Below are 23,464 nucleotides of genomic sequence, written 5' to 3'. Positions count from 1 at the left end.
TAGTCTTGCTCCAGACAGAATATACTAGCTTTAAACTGGTTTGCATAATTGGAACAAGTGTGTTTGTTCCTTTTTTGGAAAACTGCAGACCCACTAAAATCTTGCTTTATTTTGCTAGCATGCTTTTTTTTTTAATGGATTTCATTTTTTTTGGAGCAATAAATTGAGGGGAAGGTACAGAGATTTCCATGTACTCCCATCCCCTACATATAAATAGCCTTCTCCATTATCAATATCCCCCAGCACAGTGGTACATTTGTTAAAATTGATAAATTTACCCTGATACATTATTATCTCCCCAAGTCTGTATTAACATTAGGGTTCACTCTTGGTGTGGGTGCTTTAGGTTTAGACAGATGTATAGTGTATCTGCCATTGTAGTATCATACAGAGTAGTTTCACTGCCCTAAAAATTCTCTATGCTCCACCTTTTTATTCCTCCTTCCTCTCTAACCCGTGTCAGTCACTGAACTTTTTGTCTCCATAGTTCTCAGCACATTTTAAAAAATCATTTATCTTGGTTTGAGTGTGAGAAAATTTTTCATTCAAAAAATTACGTAGTTCTATACAAAGCTCCTTATCCACACACCAACTGGAGGAAGCAAAAACATTGAGGTCCTCAGACACAAAGGAAGGGTTAAGGAAATGAAAAGTATAACTATGCTTTTTAGTGGTTCTCCTTAGTAATTGTTTTAATAACATATTAAAAAAAGTTGTTGAGCACTTTATAGGTGTAAGATGCTGCTATATATTGGTCTTAGAAAGATGGCTAAGAAATGGTCTGGTGAAGCTCATGATATAGTGGAAAGTACATGGATAATTATGAGAGGTTCTGAGTGCGTGTTTGTATAATGATGGTGGAACACAGAAGTGTGAATGATTATCTTAATTGGAGGAGAGTTATAGAAAACGTGAGAGTTGGTAGGGAGTGGTAGAAAATTAAACTGGAAAAGTGGCCGGAACCTCTTAGAGGATCTTGAGTGTTAAGCAAAGGATTCGAATATCAATCGGATATGGGGGGCAGTGTCACTGACTGTTTTCGAAGAGGTGAATCTGGATATAAATAGGGCAAAATAAATGGAAGTTGACAGAGACCACAAGAAAAATGTAATTAAAGTCTTATCTCAGTGGTAGGCCCGGGAATAGGAAAACAAAGGAGCTCTCTCTGAAGCAGGGTGGCACAGGGAGCTTTGGAATCAGTGCACTATTTCCAAAATAGATCCGTGTCTAAGTCTTGCCCTTGTCTAAAAAAACGAGAGAATATAATATACTTCATGGTATTGATGTGAGGATTAAATGAGATAGGGGAAATAAAATGCCTTGGTCAGTTCTGGAAGCTGTAGATGCTCAGTAAATAGGTCCATTTCCTCCCCCTTTCTGGAGTAGAATGCAAAGGATAAGATGGGTTGGGGCAAGTGTGGATAAGGAATGTGGGAGAAAAACAACTGAACAATTGAAACCTGAGTGATGAAGTAATTAGAAATGGGAAAGTCTGAGGTGAACAAGTATAAGAGAACCTATCTAAGTGTTTTTGTTCCTTTTTGCTTTTAAATAAATGCCGAATACTTAAGTTTGTGTACATCTGCTGTAGCATTTAAAATATTTCTGCAATTACATAAATGTACCTATTGATTATTTGTCTGTCTGTGTGCCTTCCTGTCTAATCTGTCAAGTGCGTTCCATAAGGACAGGATTAGTATTTTACTTATCTTGCATAATTATGGAACAACTGCTATGGGCCAGAATGTTACCTGCTGGATGACTATGACTTGTATGGATTTAATAATATATAACACTTGCCACTAGGTGGCGCTGAGTTAAAATGATAAGGCTGCTATTCAAGCATAGGTTGGTTTTTTTCTATGTAGAACCTCTGGAGAAACTGATCCCTGGATTATTATGCAGCTTTCTGCCATTTCTGGACTGTACTTTTTGAGATGGAATATGAAACATATAGCAAATAGAAAATTTACTTAGTGTTAAAAAACAGAAAAGCTTATGCCCTGTAGAAAGAAGCTGAAGGGAGGCTCAGTGAAATTCACAAGTGACCAAATTCCCCATCTCTGTATTTAAAATGAAGCCTGATGGCTAGATTTTAGGCCATGGTTTTTGTTAACACTGTGGATTGCTTTAACAGAGGAGACTGGGAATTTGTTTCTTACTGGCTTTAATGATAGGGCTACTGGGCTATGATTCTTATGTTCTCTTGTTTATATTCCAGGTATATTGTACTTTCCTTGTTGTGGAGTAACATACCATAAAATGTAACTATATCCTATAACAAATGTTACAGAATTCATTAGATTCAGTAAATTTAAGAGCTGGGAAAGACTTTGCTAATCCTATGTTATAAAGTAGCCAGTCATTTAAATTTTGGCACAAGATAATTTACAGTTAGCTAATGGCTGAGACATTCAGTGACTGAGATGGGGCTAGTTCCTGTTTTGATTTTGGGGAGAGATTTATGTTGCTCTTACACTCTTTCAGCTGCCTTTTAAGTTACATGCACTTGGTTTAAAAAAATTTTTTTTCTGTTTGTGGGGATTTAGGCCAAGAATATAATCTCAGTCTCAGGCCCAAGCCTGGTTGGTAGAGTGCTGTTACCCGTATTGCTTAATAAACCGTCAGCCTGCCTATTCTTTCCTCCTTTTCTGTTTTCCTGTTCTTGATGCTGACTGTGTTCTTTATCTTGTATTTCTGACTGACTAGGGTGGCCTCTTTGAGAACACATTTGTTCTCACTGCACACCTCCTCACCCTCTCTGCTTTAGTGGCCCCTCCCTACTCAAGAACTGCCTAGGTTCAGTTACCCTTGGCTCATTCTAGTTCTGCTACCTGCATTAAATTCCAGCTGTCTTGAGTTTCTAAAGCCTCTGGAAGAGAAAATGGAAGAATGGAAAAGATTGAGGAAAAAAAAGACCGTCATATGGGGAAGGAGGCCAGAACTTGAAATTTTATACTGAAAGATGGGTTTGTTTATGATGAACCTGATGATTTTCGTAGTGATTTTTTTTTTAGTTTTTGTGTCAAGACAGTATTACTTTTTTGACTATGGAATTATTAAATCTGTTTTATATGTCATCTGAGTTTGTCCAAAAGCAAGTGAATTAAGTCTATTTCAGCATTTTGAGGATAGTAGTGATAGTTTTGGTAATTTACTTACAGTTTATAATGAGTGTCATTATTTGATTAAATGAATAGTACTGAATTAGTGGGAGTTGCTGCTTCACTGTTATAATGTTAAAAAAAAAAAACCTGGATAGTTGTAGCTTTCAACGGTTATTTTATAATTATTGGTAAACAAGCCATTCTTCATCCCAGCCTTCCTCCATGATGTTCAGCGTGATGTGTACATTTTACATACAGGATTTAGTGGCATTTGATTCACTTAAACCTAGTTTCTTAGCTATAACTCCTGGAAGTTGTCAGTTGGTAAATTAACTATCTTTTATATTACATTAGAATATAAATTCATATGGTAGCATAAGTGTGCTGTTGATTTGTTTATTCATTTCATTTTTTGTTTGTTTCTATACAGGGAAGTGACTGTCTCAATGTAGAAATTTTTCTTAAGGGTTAATATCATCTGTAATCACTCATCTTGATTATTTTTTTGATTGGAAAAATGTTATAAGAAACTCAAAAGTTATTTAAATATATCATGTAAAGTGAGCCACTGTATAGTCTTCCACCAGAAAAATTAACTACTGCTTATAACAGTTGGGAATATATTCTTTCAACGTGTTTTTTTTCCCTAATGGGAATGCTGACATTCTATTTTATATTAAAAATGCAAATAAATTAGTAAACATAATATTAAGGGGATTGGAGAACCGACATTTCATTGAATATCCACTGAATTCTCAACTACAAAGTGAGGGAGATGGTATCTCCATTTTATAGATAAGTCTGAGAGTCAGAGGTTTAGTAATTTAACTCATTTATACAGCTTTGCTTCTGCCTTTGCCATTTGCACTGCCCTGTATGTACTGATAGAGCTTTTGTTTAGCTCTATACTTGAGGTAATCTCCTGAAAGTTTCCAGGCTCTCTACCAAGTGGCAGGACAGTCTCTGATATAAGTCTAATACAAGGCTTTAAGGAAAAGGAGACTATATTCATCTCTATGAGATTACTTTAAAAATAAATCGGTGTTCTAGAAATGCTTTCAAAATTAATTTTGACTAGTTTTTGAACTTAAAACTTTCTTTGAAAAACCATCATTTATCTTTAAGTAAAATTTTCTATTTAGTGCACTCTTGCAATGTTCTGTCAGTTAATCCTTCTTCAATTTGTATTTTCATTTTTTTCTGTCATCCTATTTCTTTTCTGCCTAAAAACCAATTTTCAGGTTTTAAATTATTTTATATACACACACTATGACCTTGGGCAGGTTACATAAATGCATTATAACTTAAGTTTCCACATTTGTAAAATGGAGAGGGTATCTCAGAATTCTTGTGAGGATCAAATGTGTGTATGTAAAGGGACTGCCAGACTAGGTCTGCTCTGTAAGAATTGCTTAATGGCAGTTTCCATTCTTTGCTCTGATTCAAACCACTGCCATATTTTTTCTTTACCACTTATCTTTATATTCTCATTTATGTTAAGTGTTAAAATGTGGTTGTCACCTTAGGCTATCAGTAAATAACCTTTCAACTGGATCTCCAAACATCACTTTGGCCATCAGCCAGTTTAATTTTTCTGTATCCTTTGTTTTTGTTGACCACGATGTCTTTATTCTTAATTAACAAGACAGTCACTATCTTTATCTCTTAAACATTCCATATTTTCTTTGTTACTTACTCCTTCAGTCATAAATATTGTGGTTTGCAATCTTTGTCTTTCTCTCCTTATTTTTGACTTTATACCTGTATCTTCAGATCAGATGTTTAGATCCATCTTTCTGAAACTCCTGCTGGTTCTCAGGAACACAAAACTTAGTTTTTCTAAAATAACTTGTTCTTTCCACCACTTAGACCTGTTTATATCATCTTATAAAATAGGCTTGATATCTGTTATTAGTGCTGTTGTCCATCTAGCTGCCACAGGTAAAAATGAACTTAAGTATTTTCTTCACTTCTACTCTTATATTTTCTTGTTTTTGTAGATGACTAAATCTTCCCCTTTCTTCTTCCAGGTTTTTTTGTTTCAGATATTCTGAGCTCTTCTTGCTCACTGACATTGTTTTATTCTCCAGGCCTGCTTCATCTCATGGTTGGACTCTTGTCATAGCCTCGTCGGCTTCTCCCCTCCTCTCACCAGTTGTGTCCTTCTTTAATCTGTGGCTGTTAGTGGTTTGTTAGTATACACCTGTTGATATTTGCAGATTTGTGGAGGCTACTTGGTAACTTAATTTTGTTGTAAACAGTGTCCATAAAATTTTTTAAACATCACAAGTAAGTTTTTTTTTTGTCACCATGAAAAGTCTGAATTTTAAACAGATTCTTGGACTAGGGGCCCATATCTATCAGCCCGTTCAACTTTAGCACCTGTCTCATCCCCAGTAGCTTTTACAGAACTGCTAACTCCACAGTGAAGCTCCATGAGTTTTGCCAGTTCAAAGTTGGGCTTCTTCAGCATTTTGACTTTTCTAACAAAGACTGCATGGAGAGGATAAATAGATTGGCAAGGCTTTTCTATGTTTCTCCAGTGCTATCTGGAATCAGTCTATATTGACTACTTCTTTCAAGTCATTTGTCTGCATCTCTCAGGTTATAATTTCCATCAACTTCCAGATTTGGCAGACATGTTGATGCTGAGCATAAGAGGTCTTTGAATCTGTTGTGTTTTTTAGTAAAACCAACACAGAACAGATGAAGCAAATAGTCATTTGGTAGTCTTGACATCAAAATCAGCTTCAGTCATTGTCTGCCATGTTTTGACATCCTCAGTACTTAGCTTGAATTTTCTAAATGCAACTTGACCATTCTGCAGATCAGCTAGGCTCACTTCAAAAACACGACCCTTGAACCCTTGAGACTGTCAGGTGTGATTTTGATTCCTTGAGTTCTCATGACTAGTGTTTTCCCAATATTTCTTAGTTGAACATAGCTGGTACTTTTACATCATACCAGTCTTTCTTAGAAAATCGGTCAACCACTTTCTTCTTGACTCCCTTTTTGCCGCCTTTTGTAAGGTGCTTGCTCTTGCCAGCCACCATGGTGCCACTCAGAGCCAAAAGGCCGGTGTCCAAAGATTTTGATTTTGCTTTCTAGTTGCTCTTTCATGTGGGAGAGATTGAAAAACTGCTGCTGATAATCATCCTAAAATCCTGTTTGAATTTAAAAAAAATCATTAGCTATATACACGTTAATTGTAAAGGAAATCAGTATAAAACGAATAAGGTAGTTCCTCTATGCACCTAAGTTCCAACCTCTAGAGATAGGCACTGTTTATTTACAGTATCCTTCCAAGCTCGAAATTAATTCTCTGGCCATCCCCCAAAAGCAATATATAAATATATTGTTAAAAAAGCTCATAGAGTAAATGTCAGGCACAGTATTTCTTGTGTGGTTCTGGGTGTCAGTAGGTGTGACTCCCATTGTTTCTTTATGGCTGCTTAGAGGTAGTTTACTTCTCATTCTTTACATTATTGACTTGAACACATCTGTGCACAGATTAAGATATCTAAAACCTGGATACTCTTAAGTGGAATCACTTTTTTTCCATCTGTTTATTGGCCATTTGTATTCTTGTGAATTGTGTATAACGATCCATTATTCTGAGGAAATATGTCTTAATGTCACTTTCTGAAAGCTCTGTGCTTTTCTCACTGATTTGAAATCCTACTTTTACTGGTATATGTTATATTTACAAAGTTTCGTGGTCCCCTGGTATTAATACAGATGCATCTAATGTGTTTTAAATGTAATCTGTTAACTGAATATGGTGTTCAATAGCCTTGAGGTCTGTTGTTGATTTAACCTTTGCCATTAGTCTGGTGAGGAAGGCAGTGTTACTCTGTTTCACAGAAGTTTAACCAAGTTCACTTGCAAGTTGATGGAAGAGTTGGAATTCAAACTCATGTCTCTGGATTCCAATTTCCTTGCCATGAATATCTTCTAGTAATTGTGTGATCTAGTATGTGATAATACTACTAGGCTTTCCTGATCTTCCCCGATCTGTCTCCCCAGTTGTGTTGTCAACCCTAGTCAGCCATTGGCACATGACTGGCTGTACTCACTAACCAGAAGGAGCCCCTTCCCTTAATCCAGGTAGAGTATAGATCTGAGGGAAGAGGATAAAGTCGAACAGGAAATTGGTTTATATGGGACTTTTTTTCAAAATCTGTTTTTTAGAACAGTTTTATTTTGGATTTTGTCTCTGCATTTCATTACACAACTTTGGAAGAAAGGTTGTAGAAAGAATACAGGCTGGTGATCATGAAACAGATTCTGTTCACCACTAATTTGCTGACAGCTCTGCTTCATCTTTTTTTCCAACGTGAAGGATACTTCTTTGATATAGGTTTTAAGTTAAATGTGATACTGTATGTGTCAGAGAGCTCAATTTTCACACAATATAAATGAAAGATAATACTATTAAGAATGGTTTAAGAGTTTTTGGTATTCTAGATACATTCATTCTATGTTACTGTAGTACTTTTAATTTTGTTACATGTAAAATTATTCTATAAATGTCATTTTAAAGTTTCTGCTGTCAAATTTTGTTGTTTTTGTAACTAAGACAGCAGCTGTGGATGTGGCTTAAAAACTGATGAGCATCTACAATGATGAGCCTTTTTGGAGCAATGAAAGGCTGCTTACAATCGGTAGCCACAGTTGCAGTGAATTCTGTGTTTGTTGTGAATCCCTAAGGGTGAATATATTTGGAGGGGGGTGAATTAGGATAGTACAGAGTATTTCTATTCTGGTAATCTTTGGAGCAGTCATTTGTTACTGCTTTCTTTCTTATGAATTTGAAGGAATTTGGAACATTTTGCTTTACTTTTTTGATGATTCTCTAAATGTTATTCTGATATACATAAAGGTAAATTGTAATTTTAAGATATTTATGGACATGCTTTCTGTCATCAGATATTTTTGCTCTCAGCAACTACTACTATGTGTAATAGCACTTGTGGATGATGCTTTACCTATGTATTCTGTTTAAAGCCATAAATACTGGGTTGTTTGGAACGAAATAGTTTCTGTTTGGTATGATTAGCCCATACATATAAACAGTTTTAGGCACAATGCATATATCCATTTTTATTTTGGAAGTCTATGGTTTTAATATATTATTGAACAGATCCAAGTACTTAACTGTAAATTATTAAAAGTAGTTTTACCTTGAGATATTGAAGACCACACCTGGAGATGAGCTACAAGAAATAAGGGAGCTGTGGTATTTTCTATCAAAAAATCTAGAAGATAAATTTCTCTAAAGAATTCTAGAAAATGTTTATTTCAAAACAAGAAAAGAAAAAGGGTGGAAGATTAGTAGTTGAAACATGAAGATTTCTGACCAAAACTACCCATCACTGTGTATGTGGGATTAGGGTCAGTTATTTCTGAAAGTCTTAAAATATATATTTACAAATCTCTGAACTGTTTATTATTTAAATCATAATAGATTCACATTATTTGTAAAGGCAGTGCTTAACATACTTTCCAATCATAAATGTTGAGCATTGAAGATATTTGAAAAGTACAGGTTAAATATGATGTTCAAATTAACTTGGACAGTAACATTTGTCCTTTTGTTGTGTGGGACATGTTTTCAGGAAGGTTTTATGCACATTAAAAATAACAGTTTTTCGTGATTTAGTTATTATCCACAGTCACTTTTAGATATTAAAGCATTCCCAGCGAGTTACTTTTGGTTCATGAACAAATTTTAGCAGAGCAGATGTAGACTACCAAAGGAATAATTAGCCAAAAAAAAATATTAAAAGGTTAGAGAGCCCTTTGTGTAACATTTAATTTCTTGGCTAGTTTATATGAATAATTAAAGTTTGAAGCAGTTAAAATTTCTTCTCTTGGGATTTCACCGTTGTCACTGATAGCTATAATCACTAGGGAAGTAGAAATATTATTTCCATCAAACAGAGGCTTTCTTAGCACAGGTCCCTAGTAGTTCATATTTATGTTGGATGATTTTCTGATCACTCTGATTTGGTATACTTTTGAAAGATCATACCTGGAAATAGAATATGATGTAGATATTAAAATGGCTTAGTGAACTTGAGAACTTCCAAAAGTCGGAATTGTAATATATAGTTCCCGTGCTCTTGAGGAAGATAGTCTGTTCTTGTGAGAAGAATCACCTCGTAGTGGATGCTAATGCCTCAGCTGTCCCTCCTCTCAAGATTCTTTAGCTACCTCTTCCACTTTCTGACTTTAATTAGCTCTGACATCAATGTGCTATTTTCTTTTCTGCTTTAGTCAGATGGCCCGCCCATCCAGTGCTTTGAGGCATTGGTGGGTGTGTGTTAGGATTAAGGATAGGTATCTTGTGTATGAGGACGATTTGCAGATACTACAGTATGGAGGATCTTATAGTTGACAAAATCACATCTTTTTTCAGCTTTAATGTGGAGATTTTACTTTCTATTCATAGGATTATCTTTCACCTTTTTAATGTCTATTTTCCTTTTCCTGTTGAAAATATAAAAATGTACACATACATTTTGGGATCCACATGTGTAGTTATGCTCCTGAAATTTCAAAAACACAACTTTGCAAGCTATATTTATTCTATAGCAAGAAATGTTTTTTGAAGACATTTCTTAATGACGTATGAAAGGAACTCAGTGACATTTTGGACATAGGTGAAAACAGATTGCCTTTTGGAAAGATAGCATGGGGCTTTATTTCTTTAATACTATAACTGAGGCAAGTTGTAAGAGTGAATAGAGCCATGGTGGATATATTTTGACTTTAGAGCTATTAAAAATTATCAAGGAAAAATTCTGTTGCTTCACACATGTTTGGGGGGACAGTGGTGCCATTTGTGGAGATGAGATGGCACTGAGGTAAATGGCATAGTAGAAGAGTCAAGTAAGTGTTAGGGGGAGTTTTTGTTTTCGATCATGTTGAGTTTGAGGTCCTGTGAGAGAGCTAGATGAAGATACCCAGTGGCCAGCCATGTATGTGTATTTCTGGAGCTCTATATCTGTGATTCCTGGAGCTTAGGAAGGTGGAGAAGTCAAGGTTAGAATTACATACTTGAAGACTGTTAGATGGTAATTAAAACCTTATGAGTGGGCAAAATCTCCGGGGGAGAGTTGGAGTTAAGCAGAGACAAACTGCTGGTGAGTATCACCATATAAGGAATGAGTAGAGGTGTAGAAACCAATAAAAGAAAACTAATAACAAAAAGGGTGCGACAAAAACCTATACAGTGTAGTGTCATGAAAATGAATAGAATATTTTCTAGGAAGGAAACTGGTCAGTTGCATCAGATTTCTACAAAGGACAAATGAGGTAAATCCAAATGTTCGCCAGATTTAATACTTCAAAGACATTGGCAAGAACAATTTCAGTGAACTGGTGGGAGCTGTAATGTGGTTTGTTATGGGTTGAGGAAGTAGAGACAACTTTCAAGAGTAATGGCTCTGAACTTGGTGGGAGTAGAGCAATAGTACTGCATTGTAAGATAGAATAGACTTGATTTGTTTAGATGCTAATTGGAAAGGAACAAATTAAAGAGGGAAGGGAATGAAACTTAAATGGAAACTCCTGTTGTTGCTTTATCTGTAACATTGTGCAGCTTCTCATGTATAAATGAAAAGGGGTTTTGTTGGAGAGGGGAACACATTCAATAATACTGTGACTACGAGGACATGCATAAGTTTGATTAACTTTTCAGAGTCTTCACATTGATTATCTTATTTTAATGAGAGAAGATATTCTGTATTGTTTTTCTTCTGGAGAGGTGATGTTGATTCTTTCAAAAATTTTGTTTGGTGTCTCCAGTAATTAACTGAGATGGTGAATTTAGTTAATTCCTGTGAAGCCAAAGAAGGTTGCCTGTACTTGGGGTATTTATTCTTTATTCATACATTGCAAGGGCTCTGTAGCACATGCAGCAGTTTTGCTTTGTTTTTGTACTTTATCATAGTCTCTAGACTTGTGATTGCTCACCCATGTCTGTAGAAAGTTAATATGTACCTCAGTATAGGTGATAAATTATAGTGAAGTGTTGTATTTTACTAATATATACATCGAAATATGTACAGAAATTGGAAATGTTTAAAAATACTGTGATAAAAATGAGGTAAATAAAAATTCGAAGACAATTTTAAGAGAATACTAGAAACTATCTTCACAAGTATTTTTTAGTGGGAACAGTGTGTATTAAATATCACCGAGTTTTCTTAATTGTGATAAAGTAACAATATACTTCATTAGTTTTTAAATGTTGGTTAAGACTTTATGATGGCATCAGTCAAAGGGCTAGTTCTAAGTTCCTTTTATTTCTATACAAATCAAGTGATTTTCTTAGCTGGAAAGCCATTGTTTAAATACCATGCTTACTGTGTTTTTAATTTTACAAAAATAACTGCTAGGTAGCATACTCCAAGAAGCTGCTTGTCTTTGCAGTTAAAGTAATCAATTTGGGAACGTTTTTGTATATGAAAAATGAGTAACTCATCAGGTTTCATAACCCTTTTAAATGCTTGCCACGAGGTTAAGGGCCAAACGTCTGTATGGTACAAGAGATTTTTGTGGGTTACTCCCTATCTTTTGAAGATATATTGTTTTATAAAACTAACCATATCCATGACATCTGGTAGTATACTTCGTGCCATTCTGTGGTCACTTTCCTTGTTAATGAAAGGTGAAATGAATGAGTTTCTTGTGTGATGGATCTCAGTAATACATTTTTTACAGAGATCTTGTTTTTATTTTGGTTAAAGCGGATAATATTGTCACAGGTTTTCCATCAGATACTTTTATTAAAGAAGTCAAAGGAGCTTCCTCTTAAAGATAACCTTATATTTTGCTTCTAGCAGAGTGCCTGTCATATAGAAGGCACTCAGTAAATGTTAAGCTGTAGAATGAATTTACAGCTGACAATGTTTTCCTGTAGCTATTTTCTTAAGATATTTGTATTTCATTAACAAACCAGCAAGTACTATCAACTGAGGTGTATTATACTACTCACCAGTATTATCGCAAATTTCCCCACACTGTTTAATTTTTCCTAATAGTAGTTCTTCCACCCACGCCATTTTCTTCGACACTGTTTTCTGTACATATTTATACAGAAATTTACTGATAGAAAAATGCATTTTGGTTATGTCCCTGTTATTCCCCAAGTCATATTTCAATTCTTTCTACCATGACTGGAAGAACAAATCTTTCCTCAAGGTATGTGGCTTCTTATCTTAAAATATTTTATAAGAAACTACTAAAGAGGCATGTAAACATATATAGTTAAATTCAGTGAAGTTTTATGAAGTACTGAATTGAAAATCATGACTTTAAACTTCTCCAGAGGGAAGAAACTCAAAACCTATAGTGATGTGAAATGTGTTTTAGGTACTTAATTTTTTAAGCGTCTTACTAATGCGATTGCTTTATACTGTCGTTTGCTGATCTTAAGAGCAAAGTTTATATGGAGGGTGAGGTTACTGTTGCTAGTAGATGTAAATCTATATTTTAAAAGGTTATCTTGGTTTTGTCTTTTTGACTATCTTGTTAGGTCCATTTCTGATTAGTTAATCATTTTTACTTGGTGAAGAGGGAATACTAGAGGAAGAGGTACCCTTCTGCCATTTATTTAGTGAGCTTGAATTGTTAGCATGTTCTCCAACACCTGTTTGGTTGCAGAAATCATCTTAAGACCTTCAGCTGTTTTCTGAGGGCTCAAGTCACTAAACTAGGTAATTTGCGGTATGCTGAAACAAATCAGTCAATGAGAGCACCATTGACAACCCTTTTACACTGTGGAACACCTGCTCTGCAGGTTGGGATCATCTGACATAGGTGGACTGAGCCTTAATGATGTATTCTAAGATAAGCGAGCACCAGCTATGTTTCAGGCTTTAGGATATGCAAGTGGACAAAACAGACACAAAATTTCTCCAAATAATAGAGATTACATTTTATTGAGAGAGACAAATAAGTAAAATATCTGTTGAGATAAGGGCTTTGGAAGAAAAAGAAAGTTGGGATTAGGATAGGGAGTGTCAGGAAGAGGTTGCAGCAAGATAAAGTACTCATGGAAGATCTCACTGAGATGCTGACATATGAGCAAAGCACTTTAAGGATAAGGTGAGAATATGAGGCATGTATGTATGTGGGGGAAGAGCATTCCAGCAAGAAGGAACAGCCATGTAAAGACCCTGAAGCAGAATGTGCCTAGAGTTGATATGGCTTATGAAGTAAAGATAGGAGTCAGGATGTCTCCATGGGTTTTGGCCTGAACAGTGTAATTACAGGGTTGCTATCATTTGATATGGGAAAAACTGGTTTTGGGTGTGGGGTTGGGAGATGAAGATGTATGCGGAGCAGTAATTTGTTTGTATTGCTTCTGGATTTTTCATGGTCACAGATTTAAAAATGTCAGGCAGTCCATCTCTTGGTTAGAAACATGATTTTGGACATACTCTAAGTTGATGATACTTAGGGAAGGTGAACTAATTTATTTCCCTAGGCCAAACATAATTATAAAGGAAGAGAACTTTTCCCGGAGTAAACAAAAGTATTTTATATATTAATTTTGGATTACCTTAATAATTATTTGAAAAATTTTTGCTTTATTTTAAAACGCATAACTGCTCCCAGCCCTGTTGATTTAAACAATAAATGTGACAATACTACGCAGATTAATATGTAATCTTTGACGCATGAAGAACGTAAGTACTGAGATTGTTTAGAAGCAAACGGGAATTGAGAGGCATGAAGTTCCAGTATTTAGATTAATGGGAAGAAGGCAAAAATGTTTGACCACTGTGATGTTGTGATTTATAAGAAGTATATATTTGAACATTCAGGTGACCAAAATATATTTCTCTCATACGTATTTGGTCTTTGTCCACAGTTCCTGGCTCACAGCTCCTAGAACACTTGGAATTTCCTAAGTCACAAGAGCAATAAAGATGTCTTTTGTTATGTTAATGAGGTGACTTTTGGAAAGTGCCTGAGGGTGAGGGCTGGTTGCCAGTGGAGCTAGCCATGTGATTAGAAGGTTGGAACTTTAAGTCCCACCCCCTAACCTCCAGGGACCTGAGAGTAGGGCTGTATTTTGGATCAATCACCAGTGACCAGTGATTTAATCAATTATGAATAATGAAGCCTTCATAAAAACCTAAATGACAGAGTTCAGAGAGCTTCCCGGTTGGTGAACACGAGGACGTGATAGGAGAGTGGTGGGAGGGTGTGGAAGCTCTGTGTTCTTTCCACATACTTTGCATCTCTTCCATTTGGCTGTTCCTGAGTTATATCCTTTTATACTAAACCAGTAATCTAGTAAGCAAATTTTTACGTGAGTTCTGTGAGCCGCTCTATCAAATTAATTGAACCCAGGGAGAATGTCATGGGAACCTCTGATCTTTAGCTGGTCAGTCAAAAGCCCAGGTAATAAATAACCTGGGCTTGTGACTCACATCTGAAGGTGGTGGGCAGTCTTGCAGGACTGAACCCTTAATCTGTAGGATCTGACTATCTTTGGATAGTGTCAGAATTTAGTTGAATTGTAGGATACTCTACTACTGTACAGAGAATTGCTTCTTTGTGTGGGAGACCCCCTTCCCACATTGGACTTGGTACCAGAACACATTTGACCACATATTTAGGTCTCCAGGCATCACTTGAGAGAATTTTTCTGATAATCTTTTATGTTATGAACAGTTAATTCAGGGCAAATATATCAATATCTGCTTATATGGCCTGTTTTCTATACCAACTATGTTTATCTTTCTATAGGAGCTTTCTGTTTTGATAGTGTTTGTATATTTGGAAATATGTGCATGCTAGATAGGCCCCATTGCCTTGGTTTACACAATAGATTACTCAGGAGGGTCACTCTCTATAGTATATCATCTTTTCTAGTTGTTATATTAAGGGATGTGCTCTGTGTGTGTGTGTGTGTGTGTGTGTGTTCGTGTGTTCGTGTGTTCTCTCCTGTCTACTTTGCCTGGGGTCACAATGCATTGACATTGATCTTTAAGTATCAACAAAAAAATCATGTGAACTGTTTTAAATTCAAAGTAGCATTAATCTCTACTTGTAAATTTTTGTCCTAATGGTAGCAGTTTTAACACAAATTATTTTCTATGTAGAGTTGGAGTTTACCTCATATCTTTAAAAAACAAAAACAAAATGAAATAAACTATCGTGGCATTTTAGTAAGTCCATATGTACTGAAGGTTCATAGAGATTGTTTTGTCTAATGCATACAAGATTCTCTGCCATAGTGCCATATATATCTTGATAAACCTTGAGTTCTGCAAAACTGCAGTGAAAGTAATAAAGCTTATGGGGAAAAAAGTGTCGAGACAGACTACTAAAAATCCATGGAACTTTGATCTGAATACTAACTAAAAACAACAGCGATTCTAGTAAACAAAAGACTAGCATTTGTATCTTGTATTATAATCAGTCTTTGGAGTCTTAAACCCTGTGCTCCAGGATCCTCTTCCTAGTTGTAGATCCTGGAAGGGCTTTGACTGCTTCTAAGAAACTATTTTCATTAAAATTAAAAATCTGATTCAGTGTGTAGTCTTTTTCATAATTCAGTTTTTAATTCAGGGGGAATTTTTTTGCAGCTTCATCTGCACAGGCAGCTTTGTCAAATAGATTAACCCAGCTGAAGAAGTAATAATTCCTGAAGCCACTAAATTCAGTCACTCCTTAAAAAAAAAAAAAAGTTCTTTTGTAGATTTTTCAGGGGTTTCCCCCCTTAAAAAATTCATCTGTTGCTCAGTTTTATCCTTGTGAAAAAATTTGTTCCCAATTGACTTAAAACAAAATGCTAGGAAGAACCGTGTATGAGGCAACATGACCTATTTTTACACCAGCATCATTTCATTTCTAGTTGCCTAAGAAGTAATTCACAGCAAAGAAACATAACATTGTAGCAGAATAGACATTATTTTTGTTTTATTTTGATTTGATAAGTAAGACCAGTGGCAGGTGAGTATTAGTTTTGGAATCAGAAAGACTAGGCTTTGAATTCTGGCTCTGCCACTTAAATGTCACTTTCTGCAAGTTATTTGAATTTTTTAAGTGTTAGTTTCTGTATCTGCAAAGTGGAATGTTAATTACCATACCTACTCATAAAATTGGTAGTAAATAAATGAGATAATACTAGCCAATCTTTTTTACACATTGAATTTACTAGTAAATGTTAGTTCTTATTTGCAGTTGTCATTTATAATCCACAGTATTCTTCAGAGCATGACATAACATATACCACTGACAAGGAACATTTTCTAGCAAGTTTAACATTTACTTAATATAAAATATTTACAAGAAGGCAAGATTTTGTTAACATCAAATATAGGTCACAAGGATTATATATTATATATACAAAATGTGGTAAACGAGATTTATATTTTCAGTTTTTGGCAAAGATTTACACAAGAAACTGATCAAATTATCAGAAGCTGTAATTGCGTTTAACCTCTTGTGTTGTAAAGGAGATATAAAGAGGTTTTTTCCCTTAAGTTATGATAGAGATGCACTTCTTTCTATTTAAGTGCCATTAAAAGTTTTATATTTTTCTACTTTTGCCTGTGACATGTAGTGGTTTTTGAGATTTATATTCTCTTCCAACTCAAAGCTTTCATTTAACAAAATAAGTTGAAATAGAACTCCATTTAAAACTTGTTATTGATCCTTCTTATTTGATTGGATACTACCTGTTGACATTTTTATTGGGAAGTTAAACACATACTGTCTGTGAACTGTCTAGTATCATGCACTGAACTGTTTTTAGTAATGCTATTCAGGAGTCATTTCTTGAAAACCTGTTACAGCCAAGAACTTTGAACACATTAAGTTGTATAAAAGATAAGTAAAACAGGTTGCTCTTTAGTAGTTTGTTTCTTAGTGGGGAATCTAGCTATTTTCATAACTATAATATAAGGAAGAACACAAAAGCTCCTATAATAGAGACCTTTCTCAAGGAATGTGAGGTAAGGAAGAAGGAATGATGACTTCAGACGGGGTTTCAGTGAAGTCCCTGTGAAAGATTTCTTCTTCCTCTTCTTATTTTTACACTTTTAAATTATGCTAGAGGAAGATGAGTTCTGGAAATCTGGAGGCAGGGCATTTTATCAGGAACACCTGGGTGGTACTCACTCCGTCCTCTGCCCTTCCCAGTCAGGATGTGGTTCTTGTTGGAGACAGATGAGTTTATTCAAAAACCAACAGTACCTAGTGTTTGTAAACATTCCTTTAAATGGAAGAAAACAGAAGGTGAGTGGAAAGGTAGTCCTGAGTAGTGTCCGAGTAAGAATGTGGCTTTTTCAGTTCTGCTAGAGCTGGACCTCAGGAAGGTGGTACTGGCAGCTCTATAGGGAGCTTGAGCCAAGGTAAATCTGCCAAGATAGGCTGCGTGTGCTTCTGCTCTGTGTAGCTACCGCCATTCAGTTAAGTTCTATATCATCGGCTAAACAGAATAGGAAGTAGATCAGGCCAAATAGGTCAGGAGTGAGACAGTCTTGTTTATCCGTAGGCGTTTCCTGCATATTTGTAACATATTTGAAATGTTATACAATTAATACAGGAGTATATTTCTGTATCATTAGTTTAGAAATCCCCAGTTCTACTCCCTTCCTCAGAGGTAACCACTGTTAAAAATTTAAGACACATTCTTCCAGACAATTTTCTGTGTATTTAAATACATATAAAAGTACATAAATGTAATTTAAGTTTTCTTCAGGGTAGATTGAATTTGCATATTATGTATTATGTTCACTTTTAAAATTTAGGATACATTTAGGATTACTTTTCTGTTTTTTATATCTGTGTAGTATATCCATAATATGGTTATTACAGAACTTATTTAGCTAATTCGAATTTGGCGTACAACTAGATATAGTTCTCTTTTAGGAACAACACTGTAGTAATATCTTTGGGTACCACATATCCATGAGTATTTTTGTAGGGCATATACTTAGAAGTGGAATTGCCGGTTGCAAGAAAATGTACATTTATAGTTTTGATAGATGTTGCCAAATGTTCTTCAAAAGCTTATATCCATATATAGCAGTATGAGAGTTGATGAACAGATTTCAGTAGGAAAAACATGAAGACAGGAGAGCCTAGTTGATATGGTGAGGAAAGGGAGTAAAGAATTTGGTGTGTAGAAAGCAAGAGTGGCTTGTGCAGGCTGGGTACCGAAAGATAGGTTGGATCCGATAACAAAGTATTTTTTATTGTGTTTCTTGGAACTTTAAACTTGTACAGACAGTGGAGGTGTTTTGAAAGGTTTTCTACGTGAGCTTTATTTTCAAGAGCAATGACTTTAAAGGCTAGGTTTTTGAGGATGAGAAATTGGCCGAGGCTGTTACAATGATCACGTGGTATTACAAAGGCCAAGGCATTAGAAGTGAAAGAAAGAATCAGATCTAAGTAGTGATGCAGAGTTAAAATCTGTGAGACTTTTGGTGGCTTAGGATGAGAAGAGAAAAAGTTGAATGTTGTGGCTATTAGAATGGTTAGGTGGCACCTTTCACAAAGATAAAAATGGAATTAGCAATAGGTTTGGGGTAAAACAAGCGAAAATTTCTTAAAGTATAAGGAGAAATATAATTTACCATCCATATGCTGATGTGTTTAGATTTTTGGGGTCACATAAAATTTACCATTTTAACCATTTTTAACTGTATAGTTCAGTGATATTAAGTACTTTCATATGGTTTTACAACTGTCACACCACCCATTGCCAGAACTTCTTCCATCTTCCTAAACTGAAACTGAACCCAGTAAACTATAACTCTCCATTCCACCTTACTCTGAACCTGTGGTAACCATCATATTCTACTTTCTCCAAATTTGACTGCTCTAGGTACCGCACATAAGTGGAGTCATACGATATTTGCCCTTTTGTGACTGTCTTCAAGCGTCATTCATGTTAATAGCATGTTTCAGAATTTCCCTTTTAAGGCAGGGAATGCATTTATCACATTTTTTTAAATGTATCCATCTGCTGATGGACACTTGGGTTGCTTTTGTTTGGGGTTTTTTGTGGGGGGAGTGGAGGAGGTTCTTGTTTTACCTTTTTTTTTAGTTATTAGAGATTGAATACAATAAAGTTTGCAAAACAGTACAAAACACTGCACTCTTGTATAGATTCACTGTTAGAAAATAGTGTTTGTTGCCACAAGGATGATTACAGAAGATCTTACTTTGTACAAGTGAAATATATGATTGTTTTTGGGAAAATGACCTAAAATGCTTATTCTATTACTGGTAGGATTAGCAAAGTATTATTGTAGTATTACCATAATGGTCAAAGATATGGTATAAAGTTAACTGGCTTTTAGAAGACCTGGAGTTTCTAATATAATCATTGGATTATTGTGAGGGTTAAGTAATACGTACAAAATTACGTACACTTTGAAGTGCCCCAAACAGAGGAGTTGTAATTCATGTTCTGGTCTGATTGAAGAATTGTTTTGAAAGAATTTGAATGTCAGCTAGATGAAATAAAACAGCCGCTGTATCTGATGAAATAAGTGATATGGGTATCATAAAATAGGGATGATTGAGCTGCCAACAAGTAGGTGTTACCTGTTAATTGTGAAACTGTCTCCAAAATCTTGATTACTTTGTGGCAGTAATTTTATAATTTAAGTTAAAATGAGAACAGTGAGGTCAGAACAAGTGTATCAGGGCAGTTTTTTTCTTTTTATTCATTACTACCTAGAAAATACATATTCACTTTCCAAGTTCTCTGCAGTTCATTTCTATTTAGCAGAGTTGTAATTGTAGGCCCACAGCCCGAAATTGTGACTTCTGTTAATACATTTCGACACAATTCCATCTCAAGAAAATGTGTTATGTTTTGGAACTCATTGACATACAATTTTTCTTGATGTTCCTTTTCTGTTAAAACATACACTCACACAAATTGCTGCATACCAAACTTTCATAACAGTTGGCATTGGAAAATTGGAAAGCATAAAGAGAATACACAATATAGATGAAGAATGGTAATGGAAAATTAAACAGATCAAAAGAAGTCCCTGGAGACTTCAACTAGGTTTTTCTAGGATGGCTAATGTTAAAGGATAGCTCTTTAGCTTAATTAATTTCTTTCAACCTCATTGTAAAAGATAAGCTAATAGAAAGTAGTTGGTATTTAAATGAGATGCTTAGCATGTGGAAAGCACATCATAAATGTCTGCTAAATTTATTATTTCTCATCTATGAGTTTGAGACTGAGAGGCATTTTGGTGACTGGAGAGAACGAGATAATAGGTTACTCTTCTTAGCTGAAATTGCCTTTATTGTTTTACCTCTGCAGCATTTAAAAATGGACTATATCCCCTAACTTAGTCTCTGTAATTAGAAATTTTCTTTATATTCTTACCACATTATCTTTTATTTAACACTGACAAGTGAATATGGCAGAGGATGCATAATTAAAATACTAAGATTATTTGATTAATACATATTTTTCCTCATTAGCTCTTTAAAAAAATCTAACTATAAGCAAGAAATAGACTAAATGTCATATCTCCCTACCCTTTGCAGAAAGTTCTGATAAACTGTAACAAATTCTATTAGCTTAAGCATATCTACTTTATTATGTACAAACTGAACTACTGAAACCCCTCTTTTTTAAGTCTCCTGAAGTCTTCCCCATCTCAATAAGTGACTCCATGCTTTCGGTTGCTTAAGTTACCTTGGAATCACTATTGCTCTCTTCCTTTTTTTTCCTTCAGCTCCACAATTCAGTGAGTTAGCAGATGTCATTAGTTTTGTCTTTAAAATATGCCCGTAGTTTCATCACCTGTGACACTTCCATTGCTTCCGCCCTGGTGTAAGACACACTGTCATCTTTAACCTAGTTAACCTAGTTAGTCACAATAGCTTCCTGACCTCTACTGCTTCTTCTCATGCCTGCCTTCTTTCTCCGCTCCTCAGCCGGATTCATGCTGATCTTTGTCTGCTTAGATCTTGATTCTCCTCGACTCAGAATTTGGAGTATAAAGCTCAAGACCTTCATCATGATCTGTGATGTCCCTGAGAACATGCATGTGCACATCCTCACCTCTACTCACAACTCAGCCTCTTCATCTCCTAATACCTTCTCCTGTGATTTCTGTGTTCTAGCCACACTGGTCTCTTTGCTGAAACACTCCTGCTTCAGGGCTCTTGGATCTGCTGTTAATTTCTCTTGTGTGGAACCCTCCTTTCTCCTTCAGTTCTTTGCTCAAATATTACTCAGTAAGGGCTTATTTATTGCACCTCATTCAGCCTTTCCTATCCTTCTTTCTTTCTCCATAGAATTTACCACCATCTGACATTCTAGTTACAATGTAGATTATGCTGGATTTTGGTCTAATTTATACACTGAGGTATCTACTTTAAAAAAGGGCTGACACATTATAGATGTTCAAATATTTGTTGAACTATGAATTTCTTAAGAGAGAGGAGAGACTGTTTGAAGGCATGAATTAGAGCCACAGATTTGATCATCACATCACCCATATAATTAGAATTAATATAAGTGTGAAAAAAATTCTAACTTAAAGCATAAGTATTTTTTGATCATTAAATTAAAACATTCCTAGGAAAATGTTTTATTTTTATTTTAGAGTTGTGGCATTAGCAGTCACTGATTACCAGATTTTGCCATCAAAGTCAGTGTTTATGCCTGTTCTGGTGAGCAGTGTCTTAGGTGTTTTCACATTTAAGCATTACTGCAATTTTGTGCTGGTATTATCTGCAGAGAAGTTGTGACTAGTCAGTACATATCAAGTAAATTTCTAACCTGTGACTCCTGACTCCAAGTTCAGAACTTGAACAGAACGTTGTTTATCACTTAGGACCACAATCTTTTAAGCCACCCAGGTTTAAATTTTATTTTAAACAAAAAGAGACCTAAACAACTAAGCTGAAGGAGAACGAAAATGATAGGGAGAAACTCAATTTACCTATAAACATTTTTATGAAAGTAGAGGAAAATTTGATTCAGGCTCTATATCTTTAGCATTTCTTACTTGGTTTCCTCTCAAATCCTAGAAAGGAAAGAAGCTTCTGTTGATTTGTTTGTTTTCAGTAAATACATAATAGTGTTGATGAGCTGATTTACTTGATTTCTACTTTTCCTTCCCTAACATCCTTTTCTCAGCATTTTTGAACTACTGTTCTTCCATCTCCTTCTCCGCTATCCCCACCCTCCTATCTTTGGCCTCACAGCAGGTACACTAATCCATTTGGAAGAGGATAGCTGTGTATGTGTATGTATGCATGCATGTGTGTATTTATGTTTAAATTATACCTGTCCATACTCTGCTGTCTAGAATTCCAGCAAAAAAAAATGCAGGCATATTCCAGTTGAACCCTAGGTTTTTGCAACTTTGAGTAGTGGTCTCATCAGGCACTTTGATAGAAGTTTTTATCAGTGTTACAATATACATTTTAAGAAAAGAGCTTTCCCAGTTGTAAAGTAAAATTAGTTAAATATTTCATCTTTCAGAATTGCTAGATCACAAGTGTCTTTCAGGTGCTCAGCCTCACTGATCTTGACTGAGTTCAGTCTCAGCTATAGCTGCTTGACGTTCCCTTGCCCCAGTGTTTAATTGCAGAGAAATTGCAGTTTTATTATTAAGATGGGAATCAAAGTAGTTAATGATTCTTAGAAAAATTCTTTGAAAATTACTCAAAACCAGGTTCAGCTTTAGATTTGAAAAATATATTAGTATTGGCAAAAACTAGTTTAGTATTGAAATTCCTAGAGTATATGATTTTCATACTTTTGATATAGCAACAGTTAATTTTCTGTCATTATATAACAAGACTTTCCAAGTAGTTAGTTGACAAAACTTGTTTAAAATTTGTGTCTGTAGAACTCATCCCCTAAATTATAGTATCTAATTTAAAGACTGCTTCGTCAATTTCAGTATTTTTCTTTGTAAAAATTAAGTATATTTAATAAGCCTCTGAGAATTTATGTAAAAACAACTTGGCTCAGTATGTAGTATGTAATACATTGTAGATACTGGAAATATATTATGGATTTTTGGTTTTTACTCTTAGTCTCACCTATTTAATTTTTTCTCCTCTATCCTTTTTATATTATATTTTATTATATTATCCTTTTAAATATTATCTGTTTTCCCTACCACTGCTCCTGCAATTCGGGGGTGTGAGAGGATGAGGCGAAACAGCATGTACAAAGGTCCAGAGATCTGAAACACCGTGGTGTATTCTGAGAAATGTACAAAAATCTAGTATGGCTGGAACATACCTTGTATCTGTATGGGTAGGAGGAGACCAGAAGCTGGATCAGGAAAGACCCTGTGAGAATGTAACTGTCCAGGTCAGCCAAACCC

The 23,464-nt window shown here is 35.2% G+C and overlaps 1 protein-coding gene across 7 annotated transcripts in view; it reads left to right on the top strand.

Moving 5' to 3' along the window:
- Nucleotides 1–23,464, top strand: part of RBPJ (recombination signal binding protein for immunoglobulin kappa J region) — a 92,898-nt gene that overhangs the window by 6,710 nt on the left and 62,724 nt on the right. The window lies entirely within an intron of this gene.

Source organism: Pteropus medius, unplaced genomic scaffold, assembly GCF_902729225.1.
Source record: "Pteropus medius unplaced genomic scaffold, Ma_sr-lr_union100, whole genome shotgun sequence".
NCBI lineage: Eukaryota > Metazoa > Chordata > Mammalia > Chiroptera > Pteropodidae > Pteropus > Pteropus medius.
This window is presented reverse-complemented; position numbering and strand designations above follow the sequence as displayed.